This window comes from Peromyscus eremicus, chromosome 15, assembly GCF_949786415.1.
Source record: "Peromyscus eremicus chromosome 15, PerEre_H2_v1, whole genome shotgun sequence".
Classification (NCBI taxonomy): domain Eukaryota; kingdom Metazoa; phylum Chordata; class Mammalia; order Rodentia; family Cricetidae; genus Peromyscus; species Peromyscus eremicus.
The window spans coordinates 86,280,980-86,301,266 of record NC_081431.1 but is presented as its reverse complement, the minus strand read 5'-3'; positions in this window follow the sequence as shown (position 1 = coordinate 86,301,266).

Genomic DNA, 20,287 nt, shown 5'->3' with positions numbered 1-20,287 from the left:
GACAGCTCTATGTAGGGTCACCTGATTACTCTGGGTGACACTACAGGACAATAAGGAAAGACTGGTCAGTTTAGAAGATGATGTTGGATCAACAGAGTAACCTTGTGAGAGAATAATGCGCGTTGACACCTAATTCTCACATATTCAGAAACTGATTTCAGGTTAGGTTTTAACAGACAAGTACTAGGAGTACTATCCTGGTGTCAACTTGACACAAACTAGAGTTATCTGGAAACCTCAGTTGAGAAAATGCCTCCATCAGACTGTTTGTCATACATTTTCTTAATTAATGACAGCTGTTGGAGGACCCAGCCCACAGTGGGGGTGCGGGTGGCCCTGAGTTGTATGGCACCGTAGGCACAGGAAGCCATGAGGAACAAGCTAGTAAACGGTGTCCCTCCACGCCCTCTTTTTCAGTTCTACTTCCGAGTTCCTGCCTTGAGTTCTTGCCCTGCCTTTCCTCAGTGGTGGGATGAGACCTGAGAATTGTAAGCTGAAATAAACTCCTTTCTCCCCAAGCTGCCTTTGGTTCTGATGTTTTATCACAGCAGTAGACACCTTAACACAGCTGGGGATATAGCTCAGTGGCAGAGTGCTGACCTACCACACAGGAAGCCCTGGGCTCGGGCCTTAGCATGCATAAACCTGGTATGGTTGTGCATGCCTACAATGCCGGCCCTCAGGAAGTGGGAGCAGGAGAATGAGGAGTTAAAGCCACCATGGGCTACATGAGATCTTGTATCAAAAAGAGAAAGAGAGAGAGACAGACACACACACACACACACACACATACACACACACAGAAAGAGAGAGAGAGACAGAGACAGAGAGAAAAAGAGACAGAGAGAGTTGTGCAGAAGAGAACACAACCTAGGCAAAGAGAATGGCAAATGAGACCTAATAGAAATTAAGATATTTGTCCATCAAAAGATCATATTAAGAAGGTGAAAGGGCAAGCCAGCAGAGGAGACAAAATATGTACAATAAATTCAGCCACCTCTACTGGAAATGTCCTAGGGACACCCTACCCACTAGAAAAACAGGCAAAAGACTTGAACAGGAACTTCTAAGCATACACACCTAATGAAGGAAGTCTGGGGAATGTGTCACCTTTTATTAATAGGCAAAATCAGTGCACAATAATTAATTATGAGACTGAATGAAGAATCTGGGCCGTGCGTCACCAGCTGCTCTGCTGTTCCTGCTGGAAGTCCAGATCTCCTCTACTGCCACTGCCGAAGCTTCCTCATTCCCAAGGCAGATGGGAACCTCACTAAGCCGTGCTTTCTCCAGTGGCTCGCTGCCAGCTCCTCCACCTCCCAAGAAGCCCATGCATCTCTTGCCTCCCCCATTTTATTCAAGTCACGTACCCAAATAAAGACTTCACCCTTTGGGCCAAGCTACAATTGGCTAGCAGACCATCAGAATTCCTACAATCTTTCCCCCTTTTTGTCTAATTAGGAAGGAATGTTCTAATCCTAACATAATAAAACTATATACAATAAGAATTATTATCAAGTATTGTCCAGAAGAAAGAAAAAGTAATAACCTGAACAAAAATGAAACTACACATAACAAGAACAATTATCAAGTAAGAAACACATTCTAGATGTCTAGACTATAGGTAAGTGGCAAATTTATAGAAATTATCCCAATAGTTGTATTTTTCTGAAGAATCTAAGTTTTGTACCTAACATGTCCTTGGCTCAGATTCAGGAGAACTGTAACTGTCTAGTCTTCAACCCCATCAAAGATCTGAGAAAGAAAATAATATTACTCAAGTAAGCAGGAAGTGTAAGCAAGCGACTTCCAAAAAATGTAAGAAATGATAGAAATAGCTGACTGCCTGGACGGTCACCCAAGGTTCCTCTGCAACGTTGGGGCATCCATCTTTGGTCTACAAGCCTAGAATCTCTGGCAGAGCTTTTTCAGAAGCAGGAACTTTTGAAGGACTGTCTTAAATTGTCTTGGCAAAGTTCAGCAGTGCTTTTCTTTGTGTCCTGCTTGTCCAGATTGGACAGCGTATTTACTGTCAGCAGTCAAGGCATGGGCAGTTTCTTGCCCTAAGACCAGCTTTTGTCACAAGGAAATCAAACTCCATGTAGGCTATCTTTGGTACCCATCATCTTCTTTAGAAGTAGATTGGTGCTGCCAGGAGCAGATGCATCTCATGTCAAAAACAAATTCTAAGTTACTGAAACATTTAAATGCCATATTCTGTAGGTCTCTGAAGTGATTGAAGACTACATATCCATTTGAAACATATCACTCACTGTATATACAGAAATTCTAACTAACATGACTCTAAGTTTGATAATTATGGGTGACTAATAACTTGTATATCTTTATTATCTTCTATTGCTTAAGTACTAAAACTTCACAATGTATAAATAAACAAGCTGTATAGGTAATACCTTAAGCAAAATTAGAAACAGATGTACAGTATAAGGACAATAATCTCCAATTTTGTAACAATATTCAAAAATATCTTAGATGGGAGTGGAAACATATACAGTATAACAAAATTAACCTAAGTTTGTATCAATACACAAAAAATATCTTAAACAGAAGTAGGAACATATATACAGTATAACAAAAATAACCTTGATTTTCTATCAATATACAAGAATCCATACCAATGTAAATTATTTAAAACTGATAATTGCATTTAGTTTTTGAGTAGATTTAATAATCTACCTTTTAATCCTATCATATCAGTCCCCCCCTTTTCTATTTCAAACTAGGTCCCTGAGTCTAATCTCTTTTGTCCAGCCCCTTATCCTATAACAACTTATAACCAACCCCCCTCCCTGATGAAAAATATCCATAAACCTGAGAATGACCAAAAACCATCCACCCTACCTATTGGGAAAGCGGGTATCATGTCCTAGAATTATTTCCTGCTAGTCTGGTGGGTGATGGTATCTTTAGGGGACCCTGTAAAAACTGAAACAGTGGTTAAGTCTTGGGAGAACTAGCTGCATCATTTATTACTAGTGTCTGAGTGATGGGAAAGTGTAGAGCTTAGCTGAAGTTCTGGCTGGAGTGGTGCATGAGGCTGGACCATCTCAGCTAGCTACCTTGGAAGTGTCCTGAGCAGTTTATAGTCCAAAGCCAATCTTTGGGTGGTGTTTATTGGCTTAATGGCATTATAGTGATCCAGGTAGAGTCATTGTTGTGGGCCCCCATCATCTTGTTGGAGACTTCAAAGATCACTGGTCAGAAGGTTTATTGTACATTGTAGAAAACTTAAACATCATTAATATCAAAACAGAAAGTTTACATTCTGAGATACTACTATACCTAATGAAAAGTTTTAAAGAGTCAAAATAAATTTGAGGGTTAAGAGATTTCTGACAACAGTCCTTAGATTTTGGTTTTCTTCTGTGCCATGTGGCTCCTCTGATATGAGACAGAGATTTTCTTTTAACAACATGCTTGGGTTTAGAGAAAGAGAGAGCCACACTCCCAACTCCAAAGCCAGCATTAGTTTTTGAGTTTACATTAGTTTTAATTGAGTTTATACAAAATTTTACCCTGTTGAAAGTAATTATACAATAAGGTCAAATTATTTCTTTTCTTGGTAATTTTTCCAGACAGCTCTCCCTTCTTCTTTAGATGTCTGTCTGTCTAAATGTCTTTGACTTTCTTCAAGGTAGATATTTTTATTTTCCTGTAAAGACAAAAACACCCTAATTTGGTGAATTCTTCCTTTTGACATGTTGAATCACCACATTGATTGATGAACTATCACCTCTCCTAATCAAGAGGTCTCTCCTGTTCAAATTGAATCTTTATTAATTTTGATGATATCCAAAGCTATATCCATAGCTTTTCTTCTCCTGTGGAAACAAAGTCAAAACCTCTTCCTCAATGTAACACATATCATGGTTTCCATTCTGAGGTCAACACACCAATACAGGCTGACTTAATTCAGCAGGTTTATTTTCTACTATCCAATGACTCTCCACAGCTGTCATCATTCCTTTTTAATTAGTATTTAGAAAATTCAACTTCAATAAAGCATTATGCAATCCATCTCTGGGGGTCTTTATTACCCTTTTCTGTTTATTTAGCATTTCTTTTAAAGTTTGATTAGATCTTTCTACAACTGCTTGTCCTGTTGGATTGTATGGTATACCTGTAATATGCTTTATGTTGTAACATGCACAAAATCCTGTATTTCACTAGAGACATATGCTGAAGCATTGTCAGTCTTAGCTTTTACAGATATTCCCATGATGGCCATAACTTCTAATAAATGTGTAATCACAGAATCAGCCTTTTCATAACTCAAAGCAGTTGCCCATTGAAATCCTGAATATGTATCTATGGTATGGTGTGCATATTTTAATTTCCCAAATTCTGCGAAATTGAAACACATCCATTTGCTAAATTTTATTTCTTTGAGTACCCTTTGGGTTACCTCATCAGGTAGTGGAGTTTGGTTATACAAGTAACAAGTAGGACATTTTCTTATAATTTCTTTGGCATGTTCCCAAGTGATGGAAAAATCCTTTTTTAAACCCTTGCTATTGACATGTTTTTTTAAAAATGAAATTCTGAGTCCTCCAGCACATTTTCTACTAATAACTGATCGATTTCATTATTACTTTGTGCTAGATGGCCTGGTAGACTCATATGAGATCTGATATGTGATATATACACACACACACACATATATATATATATATATATATATATATATATATATATATATTATATATAAATGATTCCTATTCCTGACTATTTCCTATAATCATAAAAATAAGAAAGTTAATTCTGAATCATCAGAAATAAATTCAGTGGTTTCAATATGTAAAACATATTGAGATATGCATATTGAGAGTCAGTAACTATATTAAGAGGTTCTGGAAAATCTAATACCATGAGAATAGCATATAATTCTGACTTTTGAACAGAATTATAGGGACTTTGAGCCACTTTACTTAAATTTCCTAATTTATAACCTGCCTTTCCTGATTTATTTGTACCAGTATAGAATGTAGGGGCTCTAGATATTGGTGTTCCCCATACAATGTGAGCAAGGACCCAACTGGTTCTTTTTATGAATTGAAGTTTCTTGCTTTTGGAATACTTGTTAACCTCTCCCAAAAATATCACTGCAAGCCCTTTGCCAATGTTCATTTTTTTGCCCATAAAGAAGAAATTTCAGCACTAGTAAAAGGTATTACAATTTTTGTTGTGTCCATTCCTGTCAATTGATGAAGTCTTAATTTTCCTTTTAGAATCAACTCAAAAATCTTTTCTACATAAGTCGTTAATTTTTCACTCTGTTTGTGTGGTAAAAGTATCCATTCTAAGATAGTATCTTTCCTCTGCATTAAGATACCTGTAGGGGAATGTATAGAGGCTAATATAACCAGAATGCCATCAAATTCTGAAACTAAATGATCCACATGTGCATCCTGAAATTTCTTTTCTACCAAAGCCAATTCTCTCTCAGATTTAGCTAATAATTCTCTTGGACTATTCAAGTCCTTGTCACCTTTTAAAGTTTGAAACAAATTACTTGGTTCTTGAGTTGTTAATACAATTGTGAGTCATAGCCAGTTAATGTATCATAGCAATTTTTGAAAGTCATTAAGAGTCCACAATTGATCTCTCCTGATTTGTACCTTTTGGGCTTGAATTTTTTATAAACCTATTTTATATCCTAGGTAATTAATAGAATCTCTTTGTGTTTTCTCAGGAGCAATTTATAATCCCTAACAAGGCAAAATTTTCTTTACTTCTTCAAACATTTTTCTAAAGTATCTACATTTGAATCAGCTAGTAAAATAGTGTCCATATAATGTAAATTATAGATTAAGGAAATTATACATGAATTATTTCCAACAATTGTAGCAGAAAATATTGGCACGGAGTGGGGCTATTTAACATCCCTTGTAGGAGAACCTTCCATTGATATCTCTTAACAGGCTGAGAATTACTATAAGTAGGCACCATGAAGGCAAAATTTTTCCCTATCTTTTTCTTGTAAAGGTATAGTGAAGAAACAGTCTTTTAAATCAATAACTATAATAGACCATCCTTTAGGTAATAGAGAAGTCAGGGGAATTCCAGGCTGTAGAGAGCCCACTGGCTGAATTAATTTATTTGTTGTTGGCTCTCAAATCTGTCAACATTCTCCACTTACCAGATTTCTTTTTAATAACAAATACAGGAGAATACCAAGGATTGGTTGATTCTTCAATATGCATTTATTGGTTATTCTTCAATGAGCATTTAGCTGCTCCTGTACCAGCTGCTCTAAGGCCTGTAGTTTCTCTGATGTCAAAGGCCACTGCCCAACCCAGGCAGGTTTGTCAGTTAACCATTTTAAAGGTAGGGCTGTTGGTACCTCTGGAAGATCAACAGCTGCTGTGCCTTGTTTATGTATAACCTGAATGGTTAGTGACTGTTCTTTATGATACCTTTCAGTTGTTGTGGGAATTCATTTTGCCAATAGCTTGGGGCTACAAGCCTTAGGGTGTGGCTTCTTGCCTGCCTACATGATTGCTTAAAAGAGGAGAGAGAGGGGTTGCTCTCTCCTGGGTGGTGGAGACCAGGTCAGGCAGTGTGAGGCAGCATGTGTCAATCCTCATTTTTCCTGGGCAAAATGGAAGGATTCTGCAACTGGACCTACCTTGTCCTGTACCCAGGAGTCTGTTTTCCCATATAATAAATTGATATATATTCACATATTCACCCTTTTGTCTCTCATTTCTTTTAATATTTTTCCCAGAAACATACGTTTATTTATGGTCTGTTTCTGAGATTGGAGGAATGTTAATCTGGGTATTATATTGCTGTAACAAATCACATCTCCATAAATTCATTGCTATAGTAGACACATATGTCTTTAATTTTCCTCTCTGTCCTTCTGTCTCTATACATTTGTTGCATCTCATGCTTTGTTTTACCTGATTAGGGTTCCAATCCCTAAAAACTGAACATCTACCTTCTGAAGAGGCCAATTTGGATGCCAAGATTCTGGTGCAATTATAGTTACATCTGCTCCTATGTCTAAAAGACCTTCAATTACAATGTCATATATTCATACCTTTAGCTTTGGTCTTTGCTCATTTATATGTCTGCCAAAATAGTTGCTTTATGGTTTCTCCTGAAACCTTTGTTTTATCTTCTACAGCTGTTCTATATCCATAGCAGAATGGTTTTTAGGGCACTAGGTCCTTTTAATTGCTCTGGGGAGAAGTTTCCCCCATGGTGACAGGGAATGACTGAATCAAATTTGACATGGGGACCTACCCTGCGAGAGGCATTTCCCAATGGTAAAGGGTTACGTTACCTGTCCTTTGTTGATTCGCATTCATTGGTCTGATGTGAGCCTTTGCTGCATCTTTTGCACAATCCAGAAGGTTGGGGCCTTCTCTTCGGGTCATCTCAAGAAAGAACATTGTTTCTAGGAATGTCCTGCCTACAATATCTTCTTAGATGACCTTGTTTACCATAATTAAAACATTTGACATTTTGATTTTCCTTAAGCCTTTGGAAATTACCTCTCCTATCCAAGCATCATTATGGTTAAGAGACTCAATATTGACTATGTATTGTATCCATTCTTCTTTGGATGCTGATCTGATCTTTAAAGGCCCAATTATCCCTCTGCATTGTGAATTAGCATTTTCAAAAGCCAAAGATTGAATTAATATTCATCTAATGTCTGGATCTGATATCATTCTATTTACAGCTGAAGACATTCTTTGCAAAAATTCAGCGAAAGGTTCTTTTGGGCCTTGAATAATGGTCCAGTCCTATTTCCTGATTCTTGAATCTTGTCCCAAGCATTTAAGCTGTTGTACAGCACAGGGACAAGGTGTGTTCATCAAATGTAGCCTGACTATCCACATCAGAATAATGACCCTCACCAAGGATTTGATCTTGGGAAATCTGATAACCTCTAACCCTACCTTGCTGTTTGAGGGCCTCAGCTTCTTCTCTCAACCAACTGCTCCATTCTAACCAGGGACCATATTTCAACACTGTTGCAACTAAATCTTTCCAGTCCTTTGGAGTAGTTTTTTCCAAGAGGCTCGTGTATTCAACATCTGCTTCACATAAGCTAAATGTATACCATAGGAAATTATTGTTTCCTTAATTCTCTTTAAGTCTAAAATGTCTATAGGATCCCATTTAAATTCGGTATATCCTTGGGAATACTTGTCATTTGGTGGTCTTTCATAAATAGTAGTTAGATAAATCCTGGTTGGTGTTTTAATAACATTAGGCCGCTCTTCTCTGATTCCATAAGGTAATGGTAAGGTTTGTTCTCCTCTGAATTTTGCTTTCTGTGTCTGAACGCTTTTATTATCAGTTTTAATAAAGTTTTCTAAGGCTTGTAACTTACCAGCAGTGCTTTTTTTCCAAGGCCTGTATATTTTGAGTAGTTAGCTGTTCTAAGGCTCACATATTATCAGCCACCTTCTTGTTCTCTTCAGTGGCAAATACTTCTAAAGCCTTTATCTTATCAGTCAAAGCTGTCTTATTCTCCTAAGTAACTATTTATAAATCTTGCATACAATATTTTAAGGCCTGCATCTTTTCAGTCAATCTCTCATATCTGGCACTGTTATCAAACCATTTTTTAAGGATAAGATATGAATTGCCAGAACAATTATGACCAAAATTGTATTGATTCCAGCTAAGTTGTTTATCTCCTTAGTTAATTTTTCTACCAACCCATCCATAGTAGCAGTGAGCAGGGTCCTAATTCTCTGCATTGTGATATTTCCAGTCATTGACCTTGGAAAAGTTTTAAGATTGTCCTTTCCCTTTATTCTTTCCCGTATTCTTTTACCCTCTCTTTTTTATCAGTTATTACTTTACCATTTAAAAGTTGTCAAGCAGTTCAGATCCTCAGAGAATTGTCGTAGCTGTAGTAATGATGTTTGACCAGCAGGTGGAGCCGATGCTCAGATGGCTGGGTCCAGCGAAGGTGTTCAGATGTAGTGACGACATTTGACCAGCAGGTGGAGTAGGTGCTGCACCATAGCAGCTCAGGCTCTGCACGCTGAGCTAACACTCAGGAACCAGAATTCACCCAGTGCTTGTGTGCAACAAGCCAACTCAGGAAAGTACCTGGTGTCTATATGTGCCCAGACAATGGAGTGTTGGAGCTACGGGTGCACACGGGAATCACCAGGGTGTCGGGTGCGGGGATTGCAAGGGTAGTGGTACACAGTGCAAATGCACAAAGCAACTGAATGGAACCTGCCCGGGAGGCAGCACCTGTGCGCGCCAAGCAGAACCTATCTGGGATGGCAGCGGTGGTCCAAGAGTCCTTGCCTGGGGAGGCAGAAATGCAAAGCAGGGTGTTCACCCTGGGAAGTTGAGAGCTTCTGCTGGATTTCAGGGCAGTCATGCCCCAATGGGCACTCACCTGAGTTTTTTGGGTACATGTGCCTGAACCGCTGAGCAGGTGAGGCCACTGTATGTGTGCCTGGGGACAGGGCTGGCAGGCTGGGGGTGGGGGACACAGTCCACCATTGGGCGCCAGGTAAGGAAGCCTGGGGAATGCATTACCTTTTATTAATAGGTAAAATCAATGCACAGTAATTATGAGACTGGATGAAGAATCTGGGCCGTGCCACCAGCTGCTCCACTGTTCCAGCTGGGGGTGTAGCTCTCCACTACTGCCACCACTGCTTCCTCCTTCTCATGGGGAATGGGGAAGCTCATCAATTCCGGCTTTCTCCAGGGGCTCACTGCCAGCTCCTCCACCTTCCAAGAGGATCATGCATCTCCCGGCCCCCATTTTATTCAGGTCATGTGTCCAAATAAAGACTCTGCCCTTTGTGCCAAGCCATTCCTTATAACTGGCGAGTGGACCAATGTCAGGATTCCTATAACAAACACCCAAACTACCAGTAAAACCAGCAAAGGGTATTCAATGTCAAAATAAAACTACAATAAGAAGTGATGATAAAGAAAATTCCCTTAACTCTGTAAAATATTTATAAAATAGCTGTAACTAAAATCACTCTTACTGGTGCTAAGATCTCTCTCTAATAGAATGGCAGCTTGCTATATCCACTGGAAGCCTTGGCATGTGAACAAGCTAGGAAAAGGACATCAAACAATACATATTGGAAACTAAGGAAGCAAACTTTCCTTTTTGCAGATGATGTTATTCCATGTGGAAGATGGAGAAGTACTAACAGTGAAACCCCAACAACTCATCAGTGACTACAGAAAATTACAGGACACAGGCTAGTGTACAAGCCGATCGCTTTCTGTACCAGCAGCAGGTAACTGGAATTTGACATTAAGAACACAAAACTGGTTGCATTAACACCAACATTCAAATACTTATGTCAAAATCTTAAAGGAAATTCTCAACTAAAGAGGATACAATAAGCCTCTGGTTAAAGAAACCAGACATTTATTTAAATGGAGAGATACTCCATTCCCACATTTAGCTATAGAGTCAATATAACCGCAACTCAAATCCAAGCTACTTTGTGGATTTTGACAAACCGTTTCTACTACTTATGTGTAATGGAAAAAAATAGCTAACATAATGCTGAAGAAGAAAAATGTCAGAAGACTGACACTGGCCCACTTTAAGACCAAGCTATAGGAATCAGCATAATGGAAGCTTATGAAAGGTAGACAATTCCTCAGTGGAAAATAGCAGAGCACTTTGACCTGTACGGATAAAGTTGACTAATCCTTGACAAAAGAGAAAAGCAATTTAGTCGAGAAACAATAATCATTTCAAAAAGTGGTTCTAAAAATGGACATTTATACGTATGGAAGAATATACAAACTAACTTTATACATTGTACAAAAATTATTGCAAATGGATGTGTGTAGCCAGTGCTGATTATCAATGTGACAGAATCACATCGGTGTCAGGCCTCTGGACCCGCCTAGGAGGCATTATCCTGATTAAATTAACTGAGGTGAGAAGTCTCCCTTAGAAGTGGGTGGCATCATTCACTTGGACTGGAATACAAATGTGAGAGTTGTCTGAGCATGTCACTGCTCTGAGTCTCGAGTGTGAATGAAATGTGGCCACCTGCCTCAAATTTCTGCCACTGTACCTTCTCCACCATCGTGGACTGGCTCCTCAAACTGAACTTGTTCTCCCTTACTCTGTTTTTTTCTCTTTTTCAAGGTATTTTATCACAGCAACAAGATATGAAACCAGGGCATAAAATAGGAAAAAAATCTAAGTGGCCATAGGTTTTAATAACCTTTAGCACAACCTGAAGGGAAACTGACATGGTAGATTTCATTTGTCTTAAAATTCAGCTTTATGAAAGCCACTGTCAAGAGAGTAAAAAGAAATGTCACAGACTAGGACAAAACATTTGTAAAGCACATATTTGATAAGGGACCGTACCCAAAGTGTAACAAAAGTATAGGGAGGGTCAACCTCATCTCCTAAAACATGACAGCAAGAAATCACGAAAAGCAAAACAAAACAAATCAGCTTTACATGATGACACATGCCCATACTCACAATCTCAGCATTCAAGGCAGCAATGTAGTGGATAGCTGCTCTGTCTGTGACCTTGTAAGACTGCCTCTAGAGATATAGCAGGTAACTGTCCTATCTGCCTATGACACTGAAGTACCTTCCCCTGGGATGTGGCTCAGGGCAACCCTTAAGACCTGAGATGCACATAGGCCTATCTCATCTCTCAGTAGATGGTGTGGACAATCTCAATGGCAGAATAGTGCCGGACTGTACCTCAGCTTTCCAGTACTCTACAATAAATCTCCTGTGCTGTAGTGAGTTTCCCCCTCTAATAAATACCTTCCCCCTTTAAGCAGACTCTGGATTTCTCACATTATCTGGCAATCACGTGGATCCGAGCCCCAGGGCCCACAGCCTCCAGGGCTGCTGGTGCTCCCTATGCTCCAAACTCCAAGTGAGCCCCGCGGGACTGCTGAGCCCCTTCTGCCCAGCATCTGTCCCCAGGCACTTCCCAAGATCCCGCTGTGGCACACATTTGCATCATGTGCTGCTACCCACCAGCCCACATGTAGCCACTCTACCACCCTCCTGAGTGGATCCCAGTTAGGCTCCACTCTGGGTCCAGGCATCTGTGCATGCCCAAACTCCATCTCCCACCTGCCCAGTGGCCGCTACCACTGCCACCATCTTCTGCACATCCACTGCGACCACTGTGACTCCAGTGCTGCCCGTCTGCAGACAGTTGCACTTGGGTCTAGCAGCCCTGCACCTCCAGCCTTCAAGCTGTCCTTCCAGGTATACAGCTGCACCCGAGTGCTCCCAGCTCATTTGGTGTATTACCTCATTGGTACATATAATCTGTTGTGATCCCATACTGTGCTCTGCCTGTTACTCATGGCTACCAGGTGGAGGTTTGCCAGGGTGAGTCTTTAATTCACAGGAGCCCATTCTGGGAGCCTGAGTCAGCCTGAACCAACCTGCTTTGGTGCTACACTTATGACACCTGCTGACCAAATATGTCATTACATCCTAAAATCATCACAAGAACCAGCCATCCACATCTGCTTAAGATGAGTAACCAAGGATCTTATCTGAGGTAAATTACTTGACAACTTTATACCTTAAGCTGATTAATTAATTAATTAATTAATGCATAAATACATAACAAAATTTTTTCTTTACATATTTTAAGTCTCTCTTATGCCATGGCAGATAATATAACCATTTAGGAATTTAAAAACTTCTTTGTTTATACTATGGATGAAATTTTACAAGACATACATGACCTTCCTGGGATGTAAACAATTTTCACCATAATGGCAAGTAGCATAGTAATTTATCATTGAAAAACTAGTTTAATAACAACACCAAAAATGAGACATTAATGGGACTGATACAGACTTTGCAATGTGGTAATGAGAACTAAAACAAAAGGATTCTTTCCCTGGAATCTGCTAATTTACTACAAGAACTTCAGTCCACTAATAATAACTGGACAATCAGATTTAATTCCATTGATAATAAATGTGAACACCTAATGTATAAAATGGTAAATCTTCAGAGCAATCTTAATGCCACACAGAATTTCTAAGGAGGAACGATCATCATTTATTGACAGAATAAAGTCTTTGTAATCATATATTTCTGATAAACATAAAAAATTTTTAATTCCATAAAGTCACTGGAATCATTTACAGTGGAGGTACAGACTCTAGACAAAGCTGTAACTTATCAATTTCAGGCTTTGGAGGAGTCTGCTAGAACTGAGAATAAGGGTGCTAACAAGCAGAAGGTCAAGACTAGAGAGGTCATAACATGAGTTAGAGATGACTTACCAAAGGTAAAAGGTTGTTCTTATGCTATGGCATATCCTGTCACCATTTGTGAGAAGCCAGCAAACTATAAACATCCTGAAGGCATTTGGAATACATATTACAGCCTATACATATGAGAGATTTCAAGCACATCAAGGAAGCTATAATTATCTATGATATACATTCAACATATGTGAAACAGATGTTAAATACATCATCTTCTAAAAACAGCATCAAGCCCAATGATTGGAATCAGTTCATATCAGCTGTGTTAGAATATAGCCAGCAGTTACAATGGAAAAGCTGGTTGAGAGAAGAAGCTAAGGCCCTTGAGCAGCAAGGTAAGATCAGAGGTTTTAAGATCTCCCAAGATCAAATTCTTGGTGAGGGCTGCTTCGCTGATATAGATGCACAATCTACCTTTGATGAGCATACATTATGCATATGCTGTACAGCAGCCTTATATGCTTGGGAAAACATTCTAGAACCAGGGAAAACAAATGAGCTATATACTAAGGACTTCCAGGGGTCAAAAGAATCATATAGTGATTTTTTTTTTTTACAAAGACTGACCAAGGATATAAACCATACAATATCAGACCAAGAATTAAGACAAGTATTAATTTAATCTTTGGCTTTTGAAAATGCTAACATAGAATGCAAATGGTTACTTGCACCTTTAAAAATCAGATCAGCAGCCATAGTATAATGGATCCAACACATAAACAATATTGAGTCTCTTAACTATTGTGATGAGGTTTGGATAGGATTGGCAATTTCCAAAGGTGGAAGAATGCATCAAAGTACCAAATGTTTTAACTGTGGTACCCTAGGCCATATAAGAAAAAATTATACACAGGGTGCTCCTAGGAGAAATACTTCTTCTAGAAATACCCAAACAGGAGACCCCCAACCTCCCAAATTATGCAGAAGATTTGGCAAAGACTGACATTGGACCAATGAATGCAGATCAACAAGAGACATATGAGGCAACCCTTTACCATTGGAAAATGCCTCAGGGGGCCTCTAGCAAGCTCCTAAATTGAACGTGGTCCACTCATTTCCAATCACTGTGGAGGAAATTCCTCCAAAGGATAATCAAATAATCCAGTGCCTAATGTAAAGAACAATATTGCACTGGATGATAGAACAGCTTTGATAGATGGATCAAAAACTCAAGAAAACACCATAAACTGAATATTTTGGCAGACTTCCATAAATGAAAAGACCAAAGCTTAGAATATGAATTAATAACAATGTTCTAGAAGCCTTAGTGGACACAGGTACAGATGTGCCTATAATTACACAAAATCAAGGCATCCAAATTGGCCTCTTCAAGAGGTAGATATCCAATTTCTAGGGTTTGGAACCCTATCTCAGGTAAAACAAAGTTGGAGATGGGTTGAATGCATAAGGCCAGAAGAACAGAGAGGAAGGCTGAAGCCATATGTGGCAAATGTAGCAGTGAATCTTTGGGGCCGAGATCTGTTACAGCAACGAAATACCCAGATTAAAATTCCTCCAATCTCAGAAGCAGAATATAGGCCAATTCATGTATCTGGAAATAATATTATAAGACACTACAAAACACAGCCACCAACCATTCAGCCACCAACCTGTCTGGGTTGGACAATTGCTTATGACACAAGAGAAATGACAAGCCTTAGAATGGCTGGTTCAGGAGCAGTTAAATGTGCAACACATTGAAGAATCTACCAGCCCTTGGAATTCCCCTGTATTTGTCATTAAAAATAAATCTGGCAAATGGAAAATGATGACAGATCTGAGATCCATTAATAAAGTAATTCAGCCTATGGGCTTCCTACATAATGGGATGCCCTTGCCCTCTCTATTACCCAAAGAATGGTCTATTATAGTTATTGACTTAAAAGACTGGGTTTTTCTCTTTTCTTTTTACCATACCTCTACAAGAAAAGGATAGAGAAAAATTTGCCTTCACAGTACCTACTTATAATAATTCCCAGCCCATCAAGAGATATCAATGGAAGATTCGCCCCCATAGGAAATGTTAAATAACCCAACCCTGTACCAATATTTCATGTAAAAACCACTGGAAGTAACTTGTGCACAATCATCCACAGTCTATAATTTACCATTATTTGGATGATATCTTATTAGCTGATCCAAAGTCAGATACTTTAGAAAGCATGTTTGAAGAAGCAAAAAAAAGTTTTGCCTCTCTGGGGATTACAAATTGCTCAAAAAAAAAAAAAATACAAAGAGGAGATTCTATTAATTACTTAGGGTATAAGATAGATCTACAAAAAAATTAGACCCCAAAAGGTACAACTCAGGAGAGATTGATTGTGGACTCTTAATGATTTTTAAAAATTGTTAGGAAGCATTTCCAACTTACAGACTATCATTGGAATACCTAAAAATGGGCTAGTAAACTTAGCCAATATCCTAAAAGGGGACAAGGACTTAAATAGTCCAAGAGAATTATCAGCTGAAGCTGAGAAGGAATTGGCTCTAGCAGAAAAGAAAATATGAAAGGCACATGTGAATTGTGTGAATCCAGAACTTAACTGCATTCTGGTCATATTACCTCCAGATACTCCCTCAAAGGGATTTGGATGCAGAGGGAAGATATTATATTGGAATGGATATTTCTACCACATAAACTGAGTAAGAAATTAAAGACATATGTGGAAAAGATCTCTGATTTGATTATAAAAGGAAAATTAAGACTTCATCAATTGACAGGAATAGACCCAGCAGAAATTGTAATACCTTTAACTAATGAGGAAATTTCCTCTTTATGGAAAGATAATGACTATTGGCAAAGAGACTGCAGTAATCTCTTTTTGGGGGAGAGATTAACAACTGTTATATCCCAAAAGCAAGAATAGAACTCATAAAAAGTACTTAATGGGTCCTTCCTCAAATTGTATGAATGACAGAAACCAATCTCTGGAGTCCCCACATTCTATACTGATGCAAATAAATCAGGAAAAGCAGGATATAAATCAGGAAATTTAAATAAAGTGGTTCAAAGCTCTTACAATTCTGTACAAAAGTCAGAATTGTGTGCTATTCTTATGGCACTAGTGGACTTCACAGCACCTCTCAATATAGTTACTGACTCTCAATATGCAGAGAGAGTTGTTTTACATATTGAAACTGCTGAATTTATTCCTGATAATACAGAATTAACTTCACTATTTATACAATTACAGGAAATCATCAGAAATACATATACATATCACATATCAGATCCCATATGGGTCTGCCAGGTCCTCTAGCACAAGGTAACAATGAGATTGATCAGTTATTAACAGGTAATGTACTGGAATCCTCAGAATTTTATAAGAAACACCATGTAAATAGCAAAGGTTTGAAAAGGGACTTTTCCATCACTTGGCAACAAGCCAAGGAAATTGTAAAAAAAAAAAGTCCTACTTGTTCCTTATATAATCAAAGTCTATTACCTGCGAGAAGTAATCCTAAAGGTATACAAAGAAATGAAATTTGGCAGATGGATGTGTTTCAATTTTGCAGAATTTGGGAAATTAAAATATGTACACCATGTCATAGACACCTATTCAGGATTTCAATAGGCAACTCCTGTGAGTTCTGAAAAGATTGATTCTGTAATTACACACCTATTAGAAGTTATAGCTATCACAGGAATACATGTACAAATTAAGACTGACAATGCTCCAGCATATGTCTCAAGTACAATGAAGCAGTTTTTTTTTTGCTTATTACAACATAAAGCATATTACAGATATACCACACAATCCCACAGGTCAAGCAGTCATAGAAAGATCTAATCGAACTTTAAAGGATATGCTAAATAAAGAGAAAGAGGTAACAATGACCCCTAGAAATAGATTGCATAATGCTTTATTAACCTTGAATTTTCTCAAAGCTGCTAAGAAAGGGACAACAGCTGTGGAGAGACATTGGACAATAGAAAAGATTGAGCTAAACCAACCTGTTTAGTTAAAAGATGTGTTGACCTCAGAATGAAAACCAGGATACTAGGATATGTTGGGGAATGGGTTTTGTTTTTGTTTCTGCAGGAGAAGAAAAGCTATGGATACCAAGAAAATAAATAAAAATTTGATTCAAACAGGAGAAACCACTTGATGAGGAGAAGTAATAGCTCATCCACCAATGTGACAATTCTACAAATTGTAAGGAAAACTCAACAAACAAGGGTCAGGGCAGGGTTCTGGTGTTTTGTTATTGTTGTTGTTTGTTTGTTTTTTGTTATTGTTGTCGTTTTGGGGGTTTTTTGTTTTTTGTTTTTTTCTTTACAGGATAAAAGGAATACCCATCCTTAAGAAATCAAAAAGCCTTGGATACCCAGATGTCTATAGCAGAAGGGAAGAACCTATTGGTACCAATATACTCTACAGGGTAATATCTCACTGCCTAACATTTATATCTCTTTAACTCTAGAAAAGTTGTGGTCCTGATTCAACTATAAATCAAGCTGGCTTTGGAGTTGAAATGTAGCTTTCTACTTCTCTAAACCCAAGGATGTTGCTAAAAGAAAAAAATTAAGAGATTCTGTCTCATATTAGAAGAGCTGCCTGATGTGGGACAGAAGCAGCCAATGCTCTAGGGACCACTGTTGTCAAGATTCTATTTCTCTTCATGCTTATCCTTGATTTCTGGGAATCATTCCTCATATGTCACATCATTCTAAAATCCAAACTTTCCATTTTGATATTAATATGTTCAAGTTTTCCACAGTGAAAAATAAGTCTTTCCAATAGCAATCTCTGAAGTCTCCAGAAGAAAGATGAGGCCCCTGAGCAATGACTCTACCCAGTCCATACTGATGCCATTGAACCAGAAAACACCACTCAATGATCAGCTTTGGACTGCAAACTCCTCAGGACAGTTCCAAGATGAGATGGTCCATCATATTACACTTCTATCCAGAAATCAGACTACCTTATTCATTACTCTGCGACTGGCTATAGACTTTACAGCTAGTCCTGTTGAGACTTAACCATTTAGCTTTCTTACAGGATCCCACAGAGATACTGTCACCCCCTAAACAGCAGGAAGCAATTTTAAGAAAATGATGCTCCCTCTCCCAAAGGTTTCATTTTCTCAGGGTTATGGATAAGTTGTTATAGGGTTGGAACAATAAAATTTAGACTCAGGATTCTCTTTTAGAAAAGAAAAAAGGGGAATAGATAGATACTAAGGTAGACTGTTGTATCTACTAGTAAACTAATTTAGCAAACTATCAGCCTTAGATAATTTGCACTGATATGGATTCTTGTATATTAATACAAATGTAAACTATTTTTATATTCCTATTTAAGATAATTTGTATATTGACACAAATCCAAAACTACAATTATCATATTGTACACATGATCCTACTCCTATTTAAAATATTTTGTATATTGATACAAATGTAAAATTATATTCACCATATTGTATGTATGTTTTACCTCTGTTTAGGATATTTTGTATATTGATACATGTTAAGGATATTGTTATCATATTACACTATGCATTTCTACTTCCAATTAAGATATTTTGTGTATTGTCACAATTTTGAGGTCATTGTCCTTATACTGTACATCTGTTTACAGATTGCTTACCCTGTTATGTGAGTCCTTAGTTCTTAGGTTATTTAGGTAGATAAGACTTACAGATTAATAGTCACTCTGGAGTGTCATATCTATAGTTATGTTAGCTAAGTTTTCCAGATTTACAGAAACTTATGTCAGATGGACAGGTAATCTTCAAGCACTTCATAGACCTATAGAATATGGCATTTAAATATTTTGATAACTTAGAATTCTGTTGACATGAGACACAATTGCTCCTGGCAGCACTAATTTACTTGTGTTTCTAAGGCACTCCATTTGGAAGTTTGTCTTCTTCTTAGCACAAAATGGCCTGCTGGGCAAAGAACTGCTGACAGTATGAACACTGTCCCTTCTGAATGAGTGGGACACAAGGAAAAGCGACTACTGAACCTTGCCAAGACTGAGTTAGATGGTCTTTCAAAATTCCTGCTTCTGATAATGGTCTGTCAGATATTCTAGGCCTATAGCCAAAATGGATGCCCCAATGATGCTGAGAATCTTTAGGTGACTGTCCAGGCTGCCAGCTGTCTCTGTCTATTCTTGGAATTTTTCAGAAATTGCTTGTACTTCCTGTTTTCTCAGGTAATATTATTTTCCTTCTCAGGTCTCTGATAGGATTGAAGACTAGATAGTTACAGTTATAATCCTCTCATATCTTAGCTAAGAACATTTCAGATAGTAAAGTTAGATTCTTTAGGATAGAACAGCTATTGGAGCAATCTCTGTAACATGACATTTACCTATGTTCTGTACATTTCTGGATTTTAGTATGTGTTTCTTGCTTGATGTTGCTCTTGCTGGTTGTATATCTATTTTTGTTTATATTAGTACCTTTGCCCTCTCCTGGACAATACTTGATAATCATTCCTTTTTTTTTTTTTTTTTTTTTTTTGCCCAGGCTGGCCTCGAACTTACAGAGATCTGCCTGGCTCTGCCTCCCAAGTGCTGGGATTAAAGGCATGTGCCACCACCGCCCGGCTTGATAATCATTCCTATTGTATATAGTTTTGTATTACGTTAGAACTTTCTTATTTAGACAAAAGGGGGAGATGTATTGGATAGCTGTTCTGTCTATGACCTTGTAACACTGCCCCTAGAGATGTAGCAAGTAACTGTCCTACCTACTTATAACCCTGAAGTACCTTCCCCTAGGGCATGGCTCAGAGCTATCCTTAAGATCTGAGATGCATGTAAGCCACTCTCTTCTCTCACTCATGGGCTAGATAGTGTAGACCATCTCAGTGGCAGAACAGTTCTGGACTGTACCTCAGCTTTCCAGGACCCTACAATAAATCTCCTGTGCTGTAGTGAGTTTTCCCCCTGTTAAATTCCTTTACCCTTTTAAAGCAGATTCCATGGATTTCTCACATTACAGCAAGTCCTGAGTTCAAGGCCAGCCTGGGCTATGAAGCCAGACTCTGCCACAAAACACACTA